General features: G+C 37.4%; 1 long non-coding RNA gene across 1 annotated transcript; it reads right to left on the reverse strand.

Moving 5' to 3' along the window:
• Positions 1–336: 336 nt before the first annotated feature.
• On the reverse strand, positions 337–10,729 carry LOC110457553. The gene is made up of 3 exons (XR_002463695.1): positions 10,527–10,729; positions 3,248–3,338; positions 337–2,003 (listed from the first exon to the last, which is right to left on the reverse strand). It is a non-coding gene; the product is annotated as an uncharacterized LOC110457553 (long non-coding RNA).
• Between the last annotated feature and the right edge of the window lie 5,665 nt (positions 10,730–16,394).

The following is a 16,394-nucleotide window of genomic DNA, read 5'->3' on the forward strand; positions in this document are numbered from 1 at the left end:
TTCAAAATGTTGACAAGTGTGGAACACATCATACAACATAGGTTTTGTGAGGAATTAAGTTTTACTCGTCATTGAACTGTGATGAATAATTTTACATTTTAATTTGTCATCCTTGTCAATTTATTTGTTAACTGGCTAAAATGCATATAAGCTATAAGAAACACATTCATTCAAAGCCAAAGAAAGGTTGAAGATTGTGACAGTCTCTTCAATTATGTCGTTACTTTTAGATAACTCGCTCTATTCACCTGTTGACATTGAGAAGTCATACATTGTATTTTTAGTGATATTGATAGACTTTTGTATCAATAAGTAAAAGAAAAAACACAGGCTCAGTATTCAAACCATAGAATCATTTATTTAGTAATGACACGGTAGTTATAATTATTTTACACAAAAAATGATAAAAATAGCAATAGTCTATCTGGACAATAACGGAAATTATATATATATATGCAGACTAAAAAATAATCAACAAGGCAAATCTATTTAACATCGCTATCGACTGGTGATTATTTTCATTGTCTTTATTACAACTTGTTTAGTCTGCATATGAAAATGTTCACCAGGTCTTCTTTTACAAATTGAAGGATGTAAAAAGTTCAGCAGGTGTCGAAAATAACAAATTGAACTATGTTAACTTGTTTAATTCTTTACATTCTTCAATTGGTTATACGATGAAGTGTAATGAGACGTCTTTTCCTTCATTTGATGTTTTAGTTCAACTAGGTTAAAATAAGATTACACCTGAATTGTATTGTAAAAATGAGAATATTAACACTTTTGATTTACGTAAAAATGATTTGCAGATAGATGAATTTAAACGGTATAATAGGAGATTTGAGTTCAAGGTGGTATATGTAATATCTACAAACCTCTCCCCCTTCCAAATATATGAATGATCTTCGTTGTTACTACCTCAAATGAAGTTAAGAAAACGTTTGACTGCGATAAAAACGCAAAAATAAGTGACATTATATAAATAATGAGAGAAGCGAAAACATTTCCCTGTGGATGGACTAACAGGGATACAAATTGAAAGCATGTTTTGCCTAAATATAACAAAATAACTCAAAACATACACCAGTCAACAATGTTTTACAACTGCTGAAGAAAACGAGCTCCATTCGCTTCTTGGTCTTTCAATCACGTGAAAATTGCTAGACATACGCTTAAACCAACAAATATTAGTACTCCCCGGAGATATATACCCTTCAGCTTAAGGGTTAATGTTAACAAAGTGGATGAATCTGCACTTATTCTGCATCCACTGAAAAAAACCCGTGACATTAGTGGGTGCGGTTATAAAAGTTGATGACAGAGTATTGTATTGTTTCTCTACAGTAAAGAGAGCACAAGTACGACGAAGTTCCAGAGGTGGTTGTACCATACCAATGGTTTATCTCTGTTAAAGTTAAATAAGAACTGAAAGTTGAAAATCTATTCCATTGGTCATTCATTATTTTTACTGTCAGACTTTTTGTACCCTGTTTTCTTTTATAACCATTCTAATGCCGTTGTGAGAACCAATTGCGTAAGTTTTGAAATATAGTAAAGGACAGCAGCGTGGAGACAAGATTTGCCAATTCGATTGCCGACCTTAGATAAGTCAGAATCCTTTTCAGGATGTTCCACAGCAGTAATGACGAACACGTCTTAGTGTTTACCCAGGCTGGATTCCCATCCTCCGCAAGACAACATTCTATACTGTTTTCCTGGTCATTCGTTGATATTTCAATGTAACTAACATTCTCATTTGTACAATTTTCTAAATCATGGAGTTTAATACGCAGTCTAAGGTTTCTTCTGTGCATAACGAATTCACCATTTATTTTCTCGCCTGTCCATTTCAGAAGTTTTCGATTTATCATATCAACTTGGCGTAGTCGATCGTCATCTCCGTTATAGTCATGGACAAGGAACTTCGAGCCGTTTTGCATTTTATCAATCTCTTCAGAATTTACCTCGTCGCAAAAATGTTGGTCCTTTGAGACATCTTTTGCCTAAAATGGTTAAGCACTTTTATTAGAGAAATATCTCATTCGAGTTTCGACATTGATAGCAAAACAAGTCAAATTTGTTTGATCTTTCAATTCAGTATTTACAACGAAGAAGAATTTCAAATATTGATAGAGACTCGACCATACGTATAAACATGTTTTTCTTGTCGTAATTTCCATATTGTGTATCAGGCATATGAATGCTGTCATAATGTTAAATATATTTAACACCGGTAAATTTACAATTGTGGATGTACATGGCGACGATATTTCTACACTCCAATGTAGACGTTATAATGTAGTAGGGAAGCTTTACGTATTCTTGTTATAGTTGCTTGCCTCATAACAAACATAACATTTGACGAAAATGAGTTTTTAAGTAATTTCTCCAATAGATGAATAAAAAAATCTCAACATTATTGCTTAACCATTTTGTGAAAATGTGTCAATTGTGAGAGGGTAAAGCTTTCTTTAAAGATATTATAGCATCATAATATTATTCGGGTATCATTCTATGACAACATAATATGACGCCAATACACATCGTTGTTGTACAAAATTAAACATAGATTTATATAAAACCTCTACATATAGCCAATGAGCGATGTTAAGTCTGCATTGCACGTATTATTTCAGTAAATGGAATCGAATGCCTTAAACGTTGTAGAAGTTAAAGCATTTTCTTTTAAATATGATTTTACCCTTGGAAGAAATGAGGGGAATGATTTTTTCTTTAAACCAGTGTATAACCACAACATTTTCTGTATATCTTATTGTATTGTACAAATCTTTTCAAATATAATTTTAACATTCGTACAAATATACTAAACATATAAAATGTTTGTTTATTTATTATATAACCCAGTTGTACATCAAATTACAACACATGCCCTTTGTCCAACTCTGACACTAGGAGAAACTACATATGATGATAAGGGGTCAACATACAGCGTTGGGGAGGGGAAATAGACAAATTTCCAATAATTAGAGGTAAATCAAAGGCGGAAGTTATTATACAATACTAGGACTCGAGATAAGCCTATGACAAGAGAAATAGACAACCATTCAAGGGTTGAGGTAAGGCTAGGGTGGAAGGGAACCAGCTATTGCAGTCTGGAGGTCTGTCTACCGGGGAAGTGGGGAAGTGGGTAAGGAAACATAATTTATACCACTGTTTTCTTAAGTATATTTATTTTCGATCAACAGACTCAATTTAAAAAGTCCAATAAACATTAAGTAATACTTACAGGCATGATGGAACTTGTCTAGAATTTCAAAACAGGGACGTCTCTAAATTAGTTTTAAACCCCAACTCAACATCAGACGACTGACTTGGACCTACAATGTATAACAGACAACAAAAGTTATCAGATATTTTATGATATCTCCGTAAAAATGTATCGCTTCATTATATAAGTATACGTCTATACAGGTACGGAAGTCGAGTAGGAGCACTTACATCTTGTAATTTCGACGATCATTCTCGTATTTACTACATGTATATATCTTTATAATTTCATTACACCATTCTGGATTATTACTGTGCTGATCAAAATCTGCTGCTGCAATTGTGATGGAATTCAAACGATATTTAAAAAAATGACTATATATGCCTATTTTTGAAGAAAACATACTTCAAATGTTAGTCATGGTTTCACATGAGCTAAATTTAAAATTAACATATAGTATATGTAGTGAGAGTACACATACGGCTGAATGGGATGTCAAATTAGAAAAATAAAAAACAAAATTCTTTATTCAACTAGGTATATAACAAGAGGCTCAAAGGGGTTGTATCGTTCACCTGAATATTTAAGCAACCAATGCAAATTATTTACATTAAATATGTTAATGCAAATGTTTCGAAATTTGGTCTGTATCCCTCAGCAACACCCCAAACCCTTTGTCCCCATTATTGGCTTTGGGCACGAGTGGTTTACTGTTAAACACGTTGACTTCTATTGGGACAAGGCTCCCTAACGATTTGGTTCCCTTCGTCCTGTGAAAAATTAACCCCCGTAGAAAAGTCACCAGTGTCTTAAGAAAAGGAAACACCAACCTGTATCCACGATCACACACCAATGTATCCACGATCACACACCAATGATACTGATTTCTCTCCTCTGCGAGATCATGTTCATCTAATCCGCCCAGCCATCCGTCACCCCTCCGCCCTTTCGAAACACTTTCTTGTTAACATTCTGCAGCCTTTTCTCAAAGATTTGACAAATCCTCGAATAAATAATCGCCCTATACAAAATTCGGACATGTTTGAATGTGTACGTGACCGGTCAAGGTCACTGTTACTTAATTGATAATAATAATTTCACCGACCAGTCATTCTGGCATCTGTTCGTGGATTTTGATTAAGATTCTCAAGAATGTTTGCTTCGAACATGAATTTGAATGTTAGAATGACGGGCGTGATCAGTAAAAGGTTAATTATTGTTTTCACTAAAAGTATATCATGATCGAAAACAGCTTTTCATCACTCCATCATTAGCATTTCGCCAAGGGTCATAAGATTTCTGTCTGGGCATGCATAGGACAACTAAAAATACATGCATTTGTGATCGCTCAAAGTTCAAGTTTGATATTACCATAAAATAGACGTTTACCAAAAAAGCTTGTCATCGCTGCTAGGTCAGCTGCATTTTCTGTAAATTTCGATGGAATTTAACCGGCACGAGTTTGAATTAAACTAGGGTAGGCCACAATTTTAGGTCACCATTATCGATACTACAAATGGAGCCTCAACGAATATTGTTGGTATGATTGATGCATCTTTTCATTTCACCAAACTTTTCGGGGAATTTTGTTTTGCCTTTCTTGTATACATGCACGTGTATAAACTTCAGACATGTAACTGAATTGTCATATGTTCAAATATATTGAAATCTTGCTGACAGAAGCAGTTCCGTGAATGGGACGCATCTAGCTATGTACATATATCAGATGAACACAAATGTTAAATAAGTATGATGAATTTATGACCTTTGAAGCAACTGACGTGCCAAAATCTCGGATTCTGACTTACCCACAATATGAAACAACACGAACGATCTTTTAATTTCGAACAATATTTGTTGTTACAAAGAAAGTATCTCATACGCGTCTTTATTTGGTTCGGAGTAAGTTTCGGTGAGAAAAACGGAGGTAAAATCCATATATTCGTACAGGAGAAAAATTTGAAAACATGCTGAGAGTTGTTAAAACATCCATCTCATTGTATTCAGTTTGCCCTTTCGCCTATATAGATAAATTGTCTTATCATTTGTTGCAAGCTTAATCGGTTAAATCACAATCGCCTGCTTCTTGAATGGCGTTATATACTTTTCTGTGTTTGACAATAATTGCTGTTACTACTTAAGCTATCGATAAGGAAATAATACCGTTAGTTAAAATGTTAATAACAACTCTAAACAAGAACAAGCAGTAAAATATATAATCTTATAAACCGCAGGTGTGCAAGTCTATAACAAACAGCCTCACCTTTCTATTTACCATTTAAGTAGAATGTATAATAATATTACTCTGTTCTGTTCATATACCCTAATGCATATAGGTTTTTAATGGTGTTCATTACCCGACATATTTGACTTAGCAGTTGTTTCTATCACACATGAAACTCGACCGTATTAGGGGAGAGGGATATGTTTTTGAACGATGTTTTTTTAACTGGTTAACATGTCTAGGATAGCTGTCTTTCACTGGAGTTTTGCTTGTATTTTCAACAAAATTAAAATATGAAAATAAACCATTTTCTTCGAAATTTAGCAAAGCCTGCATGCCTTTAAGAGGAATTTCGAAGATGATGGTCGGTTGCGGGTTGGTCGTTTATTGAAATAAATAACAGTATTGTTTAAACAGTTCTCGCATCAATGCGTAATTTCAATTTGAATGCAACGATGGGTATTTGCTTGAAAGAATTGAATCAACCATTTAATGCCAATTAACAAAAACAAAAATGTTAACGGTTTCACATTCCGTTTTCGATGGCAGCTTGTTTCCGACATCATGGCAGGGTACTAGAATGTAATTCGTACATTTTCGTGTGATCGTTGGTAAAAATTGTGGATGGAAAGTGTAAAAATGCCTTTGTTATATAATCATATATGTATCTGGACTAAATTGATAATTAAGTATGGCGTATTAAAATGAAATGTCGGAATAAAAATATAGGAATGAATGAGTGAGCAACAATGGGTCAGTAGAATGGAAAATAAAACCTTGCCTGCTTAAGGATAAATGAAAGTACTGAAAGTACGCCAGACACATGCTTTCTTAGTGATACATTATTTACATAGTTATATAATACTTTAGGAAAAAAGAACACTATACAGTCAGTTGACATGCAGGAAAAACACAACTTAAATGTTGAAACTGATGTGAACGGATTTTTATTCTTATTTAATGTCTGTGTTGGCAATAATCTGAAACGCATTTCCCCTCCAAGGACCAACCACAAGTACTGCTTCGAGAGCTTTTGGCTCTGTTGTTGCCATAAATAAAGAGTGGACTTCCGAATGCATAAGTTACTGTTGCAATATCTCCTCAGTGCCTATTGGTAGAGGGTGAAACCATATATTTCCTATAGACCAGTAGTAGTGCACGTGTCACAACGGTCTTTAGGTCAACTAGGATTTTGCCATGTCGTATGTCAGTATACACTTCCTAGTATGATTATGTTAATGGCAACAGTATGAAAAGTAAATGAATTCCCAATCACAAAGAAGAATAAAAAGTTTAACCATTTGTACTACATATTTGCTAATTTCACTGATTGGTGTATTCAGTCAGCCTTACCAGAATGTTAGGTGCCCCACTTCGACTTTCAGAACACATTGTCCCAGTGGCCGATGCAGTGCGAAAATAAGAAGACCTTTATTATGTCCCGGGTCGCATTGACTCGCTTGTTATATCAAATTTTCAAAGACTGAATAAATGTGTCATTTAGTCATTCCGTTACTGTGTGCTTATGTGGACTTATTCCATCAGATTTTTATCGTTCTCACCTCAGGCTTCCTCAGTATTAAACCTTTCAAACATGTCATACGATTCAAATTATTTTGAAATACAATGCTCATATCACAAGACACCTACAAATATCACAATACAAAATTTAAAAAACTACCGCGACAAACAATGACGAACAAACAACAAGTAGATGTAATAAAGGTAAGGATAAGATGATAGATTTTTATCGATTTCGTCTAAGGCTTCCTCGGCAGTATATATCTATATATAGAATCATTGTTGGGCACCGTACTTATATGTATATACATTACTTTGAAACTATATATACAGTATTTATATTACAAGAACTCATTTTTTCCTCGTACTATCACTGATTGGAGCAACCTCCCAGAGTATCTGGTCAAAACAACTGACTTAAAAAACCTTTAAAACTTTACTGCCATCAAATTAAATCAAAGCACGCTCCTTTAACCCTTGAAATATACTCGAATATCGAGTTCTCTTCCAGTATTATACATATACAGGATACAGATACAGCAAACAAAAATGTACACCAAGCTACATATGGGCTTAGAGAAATGTTGAGGCTATGCTTTAAATTTCGATCGCCCCGTAAAGACAAAAGAACGAAATCCCATAGCGTTTGATGCGAGTCTATTAACATGTATATTTGTAGCTTGGTTCTAATTGCTGTGAAATAAATAAAATTCAAGTTTTTTATGTTGGCAGTCACAAAACATTTGGTAGTCTTATGTGCTCGAGTATTGTCCATCTGGGAACAGTGTCTGGGAACATATTACAAACAAGTACTAATTGTAATGGGAGACCATGACAGATGTCCCCCAAACTACCCCCATAGTTGCAAAGATGCATCAGAAAATGTTCGCAATGCCATATAATACACTTACAATATACATACTAACTTTGAGTGACATCGCACAATTTCTGAATTGAGACCAATCAGAAGTGTCTGTGTGGTTGCTATGGCAACAATACATATGCGATTGAATTCGCAGTCCCCTAATACTCCAATATACCAATTGTCATCAAAATCGAACAATATCTGAATTTCGACCAATCAAAGGCCAGGAATTGGCAGCCATTTTGTTTAATCACAAAACAAACACCGCAGTTGTATTTGTAGTGCCATACTACACCGATGCCCCAAATTCCTTCCAAATCGGAAAGTATTTAAATTTTGACCAATCAGAGGAAAAAAACGAAGGCCATTTTGTTAAAATGTGCAATCTAAATCACGGAAGTGATCATTGTCCTATGATACACCTTCATACTAAAGATCAAAATTGGACAATATTTAAATTTCGACCAATCAGAGGACATGAAATGGGGGCCGAGTGATCGTCCCATGATTCACCTACATACAGTTGTGTGACCGCACAACGTACCAAAAACACCGTGCGCCACCGTGCATACATCGTTCACACACCGTCCGCACATCGTCCACACATAGTGAGCACAACTGGTGAGCGCTTCTCTACGCACAACTGTACGATTTGGTACAATTTGTTGATCAATATTACGGAATGAAAAAAATACGGAAGGCTCGTATGCAATAATGTACACTGTATATATATAACTGTTATTCTCTCATCTCTATAATTAAGATTATGTACAATTTTACAATGCGTGTAACAAAGTATACAGTGACCGTTACACTGTCAAGAATTGGTTTGGCTTCTCGGTAACAGAACAGGTAAATAACAATTTGATGAGTGACCAGAGTTTTACCTGGCCTTTGTCTGACACATAGAGCTGATAAGTGATACCGTATGACCGTTATGAAAACACAACTGGACGATTAATCTTTGTTATTTGCATTCGCTTTGGTTTATAGCTCCCCTTCACCTGGTTTTCACACCTTGGCGAGTTACGTAAGTGCCCCGGGCGGGGGAAAACCACGGTCCAGGTTCAAAGTGGCTATGTTTACTTGTGTTGCCGAGCCTGTATTGTAATTTTATATGTGTCGATTAAGGTCCTTTAAAAACACCGAAATCACCATTTCTAAATTTAAGAAAGTATAGAAAGAAAGATAAACTTATAGATGTAACTTAAATAAACACGTAACCGTATTTATTGTTAAGCCATTCCTCAATTTACACCAACCGCGATTGTTATCGCACAACGTTCGTCGATCGTCCGCACAAATGTGCGCAAGCAATGATCGTCCAATCTTTTATCGTTCGCACTTCGTGCACACATCGTTCAAACACCGTGCACACATCGTGCGCACACCGCACATCGTGTACCGTTGTGCGATCCCACAACTGTACCAAATTTTATCGAAATCCGACAATATTTAAATTTCGACCAATCAAAGGTCAGAAAATTGGGGCCATTTTGTTTAATCACAAAACATATACAACTGCGGTGTTTGTTTGTTTAATCAGAAAACAAACACCGAAGTTTTATTTGTAGTGCCATACTACACCTATGCACCAAAATTCATCCAAATCGGAGAGTATTTAAATTTTGACCAATCATAGGGAAAAAGCGGCGGCCATATTTTTGAAATGTGAAATCTAAGGTACGGAATTGATCATTGTCCTATGATACACCTACATACTTAATTTGATCAAAATTGGACAATATTTAAATTTCGACCAATCAGAGGACGGATATGGGGGTCATTTTGTTGAAATGTGAAACCTAACTAACGGAAGTGATCATTGTCTCATACCAAATTTGATCGAAATCCGACAATATTTAAATTTCGACCAATCAGAGGTCAGGAAATGGCGGACAATTTATTTAAACACAAAACAAACACCGCAGTTGTTTTGACAGTGCCATACTTCACCTATATACCAAATTTCATCAAAATCAGACAATGTCTTTATTTGACCAATCAGAGGGCGCTGTCCGGCTGACCAATCAGAGGGCGCTGTCCGGCTGACCAGTCGGAAGACCGATCGTAAAACGAAAATACTCTTGCGCACCGCCTGTCATACACGAACACTCATGTAAAGTTTCGTTGAATTCCGGTATTCGAGAAACATGTCGGAAACCTCGTCGGCGGAAGAAAGTGGAAGAAATAATAAAATCACAAATACATTCAGATGTCATGTTTTATGACGTATTAGTTGCACGGTGTAGTAGATATAAATGATACAGATAAGTGCATAGTATTATATAGTATATATACACCGTATTACTATTAGTGTGTCCAGCACTATTGGATTAGTGCAGAAAATTTGTGGTAAAATGTTGCTTTATGAAATTGTCAATGTAAAAAATATAACGTACACCCGGAAATAGACCGCCAATCATGTAAAATAGTATACATACCGAATTCTCAATCGGGAACTGTCGGCACTTTCCGTAAACGAGATAATATTTTTTCGTTTTCGGAAAGTGCCGACGATTCCCGATTGACTTAGTAAGAAATCCCTGATATCATTATACACGGGTAGCAAAAATCCACACGGTGACGTAATAGACAGGTTCCCTACAGTCGGAGCTCCCTAATGTGTTTATACATTGTACACATGGTTGGTCGGTTGATGGGTGTTACGTCTACACTTCACTTACGAAGTAGGTGTTTGGTCGACGTAAGGGGTAAAGTCCAGCCAATCCAGGTCACGCCCTGAGGTCGGTCGGACAGCTCCTCAGATGCGAACAGGCTGCTACAGCTACTGCGGTCCACGGAACGACGTCCTTAGTGTAGTCCTCGCTGTCCTCCTATGATTGTTTGTACACGGGTAGCAGAAGGATTATATGTTGCAAACACTGTCTCTTTGGTGGCCTTGTCAAAATTCAAGTGACGTATGAAACCAAAACAACCAATTAGGATTCCTTATTCGTTTACGTGACATATCTGGGTTTTTTATTTTAAAATCCGGTTTTACTTAAATATTTGTTAATCACGGTAGTAAACGTGACGGCTCGACTTACTTTGTTTTTCAAGGTGACATTAAAAGGGTTGTTATTTACCGACTGGCTAGTGAGACACGCTGCACTGATCATGACTGCACACATACAAAACGGAATATGACGAGATAGGCACGCAATAAATTGCCTTGGACAAATGTTGAGGCTATATGCTTCAAATTTCATCGCCACGAAAAGATGAAAGAATGAAATGGCACAAAACAGCTAATGTATTTTCACCTGAAGCAGGTGATTATTTGTTACATCGCGTTTGTTATGAGTGTATTGACATATATATTTAATGGTAGAGTGATTAATATAAGTTGAAATAATTTGGTTCTAATTGTTATTTATATAGCGCCCTATTGCAACATATCGATACTAGTATTAGTTATAATTGTGAAACAAAAAAGGCTTACAGTCACCTTTATACAGTAAGAAAGCAGATAAACATCGCAATGTGCAAATAAATGAATAAATAAAGGGTGGTATTTACATGACGTCTTTGCAAAGAGCCTAAAACGTGAAGAGGTAAGTTTTGATGTCCTTCTTGAATTTGACTTTCTAATAGCATATGGTAAGCTATTCCACAACGTGCCAGATACCCCCAAAGCATTGGTTTCCATAGGTCATACGAGATTTTTGGACACACAACAATGATTCTGACTCCGACCGCAGTGATCGTGACGGCTGATACAGGGTAACAAGCTCATGTAGGTACTGAGGAGCTGTGTCATTCAGTGCCTTTTATGTGTACACCAAAATTTTGTACTGCGACCTGTATCGTACAGGTAACCATTGCAATGAATATAGCACAGGTGTGATGTTCTCTCTTATTCGAGTACGAGTAACCAGTCGTGCTGCAGTGTTCTGGACCCTCTTCAGACGACTAGTTAGTTTGTCAGATATACCGCAGAACAGGGCGTTACCATAATTTAACCGAGAAGTAACAAGTGAATGCACCAAAATCTTGCATGCATTTGCAGTTACAAACTGCCGGATACAGCCGATGTTCCGGATCTGGTAGTAACAGGATTTGGCAATAGCATTCACGTGTTGCTCCATGTTCAGTGAACTATCAAAATATACCCCTAGGTGTTTTACAGCTGGGACAGTCTCAATTGTTCTGGCACCGACCTTGAGCTGGAGAGCCATTGTTTGCTGACACATTGGGGGGAAAAGACGATTAGTTCCATCTTTTCCTGATTAAGATTTAGCATGTTGGCGTTCATCCAGGTACTGACACTGTCAGACAAGCTTCCAGATTTTCTGAAATTGTATCCCAATTGTCCTGTGGTTTGAAGACCATGTAAATGTGTGTGTCATCGGCATAGCAAAAGATAGCGAAGGCTATGGTGACGACAGGCAATATTTTCGTGGTCCTAACACCGACCATTGAGGAACACCGAAATCTACTACTTTGTTATGTGAGGTGGTAGATCTGATGGCAACACATTGTCATTGTTCACTCAGATAAAACTGTATCAAGCATACTGCGGTATCAGTCACTCCATAAGAGTACTTCAGACGCTTATAACGTATGCCATGGTCGATGACGTCAAATGCAGCTGACAAGTCCAGCATAACAAGCACTGCTCTGCACTGGCTATCCAATGCAGAAGCTATGTCATTATATTCACGTAGGAGGGCCGTCTCAGGAGTGTCCCATGCGGTAGGCCTCTTGCAGGTTGTCATGGAGACTACGTGCATGGAGATGAACCTCTAAACGTCGGACACAATTTTCTCGAAGATCTTCGACAGAAAAGGCAGATTTGATACTGGGCGGTAGTTTTTCAACTTATCCTTTTCCATTCCAGGCTTCTTCAACAATGGTCTAACATGTGCCTTCTTGAAACACAATGGAACCTTTGACTCAGACAATGAGTTGTTCATGATTCAGGTAATCAAAGGAAGCAGCGCTTCAAGACATTGCTTTAATAGGTCTGTAGGCAATGGATCAAGCTCACAGGACTTCGATTGCGAGGTCATATTGCGCAACTCGTCCTGGGTTGTGAGAGCTTTGTCAATGGTTCCCCATCAAATATAATGTCAGCAGTCATGACAGAGATAATATTGTCTGCAGTTCACTTCGGCAAAATTTTTCCTGATCGAGCTGATTTTATTCAGAAAGTAATCACTGAACTTGTTTGACAAGTCTTTTCCAGAATTACAGCTTGGCAGGTTAATGTCACCTTTCTGACCCATTAGGTTTTTGGTGAGTCTAAACAGCTGTATATGGTCCTTACCACTTTCTTCGATTCTTTCCGAATAATAAGCCTTCTTTGACTGATTGATAAGTGAACTAACTAGCCGACATTGTTCCCTATAAATCTGTTGGTGAACGGTTAGCTTGGTCCTTCGCCACTGTCTCTCTGCTTTTCTACGGCTCCGTTTTCCTACGCGGAGATTTTCATTATACCACGGGGCATTCTGTCTCAGTTATCAACTTAGTTTGTAGTGGTACGTGCTTCTCTATAAGGGCTTCTGTACCAGATATGTATGCTTCAGCAAAATCATCAACCCCGCCTTCAGTAGATTAAAGGGCGGAAGAAGACTGAATGTCATTGATGAAATCTGGTATCGAAATTTCGCGGAATTTCCGGAAGCTCACTTCTTTCCTTGCACGATCTGGCTTACTACAATTCAGTGTTGCGTGGACAGTAAGATGATCACCTGATTGGTTCCCCTTTACATCACTTAGACATGAATCAGGCACTGAAATTGCTCAATGAATGACTAAGTTATCTTCCCTTGTTATGACCACATCCAGTGTGTGGCCATGTGTGTGTGTAGCTTCTGTCACATTCTGTATCAGACCCCTGGACTCTAGTAGCCCAGAGAACTGGCGAGCATCAACATTAGATAGATATTCGTATTGGAAGTTTAGGTCACCCGTGATAATAATCCCTTGTGGTACAACAACTTGGCGGTCTAAAAAGGAAGACCACGCATCAATAAGAGGCGATACAGGGGGCCTGTATCGCTCACCTGAATGTTTAAGCGGTCATAGCAAATTATTATCATTAACAATTATGTTGCACTACAAATATTTCCCGCGCAAACTTTGTCGGCTCCATCTGTTGAAACTATTATAAGATTCTATGCTTTCATGACCAATGCCGATACCCATAACATATTGTATCCGTTCCAACATGGTTTTCGCAAATCGCGATCATGCGAAACCCAACTTTTTGAATTTGTGGATGACATCTCAAAGAATCTTGATGAGGGACGCCAAACAGATATCCTCATAATGACCTTTGCTAAGGCTTTCGACAAGGTCAGTCATTCTCTCCTAAACCATAAACTAAAACATTATGGTATACGTGGAAATGTCGCAAACTGGATCGAGAGTTTCCTGACCGGTAGAACTCAGACAGTAGTAGTTAAAGTGGAGAAGTCTGATTTTGTCGATGTCCATTCCGGGGTACCCCAGGGGTCAGTTTTGGGACCCAGTTTATTTCTTTACTTTATAAACGATATCCCTGTGGGTCTAAATGCTACAATCCGTTTATTTGCAGACGACACTATTGCATATCTAGTTATCAAGTCAAACAGTGATGCTGAAACACTTCAAAAAGATCTTGACAAACTAGCGCTCTGGGAAAATACATGGAAAATGATCTTCCACCCAAACAAATGCAATGTGTTGTCGGTGACTAAAAACAAAACTCCAATAGTCCATAATTATACTTTACATGGACACATACTGGAACATCTTAGTCAGGCCAAGTATCTGGGTGTAACACTATCATCTGACCTTAAATGGGATTCACATATAAATACTATCTGCCCAAAAGCAAATTCTACGCTAGGCTTTTTAAGACGAAATCTTAAAATTGGCTCAACATCAGCCAAAGTACAGGCATACAAATCATTAGTTCGACCATCACTTGAGTATGCCTGTACAGTATGGGACCCTCACACCCAAACAAATATTGACAAGTTGGAAATGGTCCAGCGAAGGGCAGCGCGCTATGTGCTCAATAAGCACAGGTACAACCATCGTACCTCCAGTGTGTCAGAAATGTTGGACCACCTAAAGCTGCGCCCTCTAGCAGATAGACGTAGAGATGCTCGTCTGACCATGCTTCATAACATTGTAATCCAGAAAGTCGCTATCGTAAAACCAGACAGATTAATCCCTACAGTTAGAAAATCCCGAACAAACCACCAGTTTTCGTATCAAATTCCCCACTCAAAAACCTAGACCAGAAAGGCATCATTCTTCCCTCGAACTATACCCGAGTGGAATAAACTCCCACCTGACATTATTTCGAGCCCCACAATGGAATTATTCAAATCAGCCCTCTACCGTCACTTTTCAAACGCAAATTAGACCATCTCGTATCTTTTAAAAACAATCTCTTTCCATATTTCACTCCTCGTCTGACCTTTTTATCTTAAAATTGTTGAAGTTGGTCTGTACCATTTAGAAGTAGAAGTAGTGCTCGCCTAACAGCACCATTTCCCGCACGTGTCCTATGTCTTGTGCGCAGCTTTCCCCCCAATTTGATTTCTGAAAAACCTCCAAAATATGCGTGCTAATATCACGACTCACCGGTCTAAGTGACAGGAGAAGAGATCTACTATACTTAAACATATATGAATGTGATATCAATCTCCGCTGATGGAAGAAAAAAAATCACAATATGGAAAGTCATGGTGCTACAGGTGTTCCCGCATTAGTCGCCTCTTCCGTGGCATGTATCTACAACTTCTTGTATTTGCAACATAAACGAAACAACAACAAAAACAGTTAAAATTCATATTAATGGTAGAGTTGGCAGTGACAAAAATCGCGGTAAACTTACGTGTAAATTTACTAGTGAAGTAGATTATGTTATGTGTTTGAGTATTGCGCATCTAGGACCAGTGTCTGGGTACAAATTACAAATTAATAAAACATACATTTGCTTCCTACAAGATGTGGTTTAAATCTGTCTAATGGTAAAATAGAATGGACAACAGACGACGACAGGAAACGAATGGTAATATATCACTTTAATCCACGGGGTAACAATCATACAATGTACTGAAATAAATCACAAAGACATTCTAATGTCATGTAGAATGTCATATTAGTTGCACTATAAGTTGTACGGTGTAGAAGATATTTATAAATGATATGGATTTTAATGACTGTCATTTACACAACGAAGGTTATCAAAATGTGTGTTTAGACGTTGCCTCAAGAAATGTTGTAAGAATATCACGTACACCTGGATATAGACCGCCGCTCGAGTAAAATGGCTTTTATCATGGCTATGTACAAACAAAATGTTTTATAAATAATAAATGGTTACAGTCAGAGCTCACTAATGTCTTTATACACGGGTAGCTATAATCCATGCTCACGGTGACGTTATAAACAGGTCCCTAAAGTTAAAGCACTCTTAATGTTTTTGTACACGGGTACATGTAGCTATAATCCACGCTCACGGTGACGTCATAAACAGGCTTCCTAGTGTTTTTGTACACAGGTAGCCGGAGAATTATAAGTGTAAACACTGTCCCAATTCAATTTTT

Source organism: Mizuhopecten yessoensis, unplaced genomic scaffold, assembly GCF_002113885.1.
Source record: "Mizuhopecten yessoensis strain PY_sf001 unplaced genomic scaffold, ASM211388v2 scaffold9211, whole genome shotgun sequence".
Taxonomy (NCBI): Eukaryota; Metazoa; Mollusca; class Bivalvia; order Pectinida; family Pectinidae; genus Mizuhopecten; species Mizuhopecten yessoensis.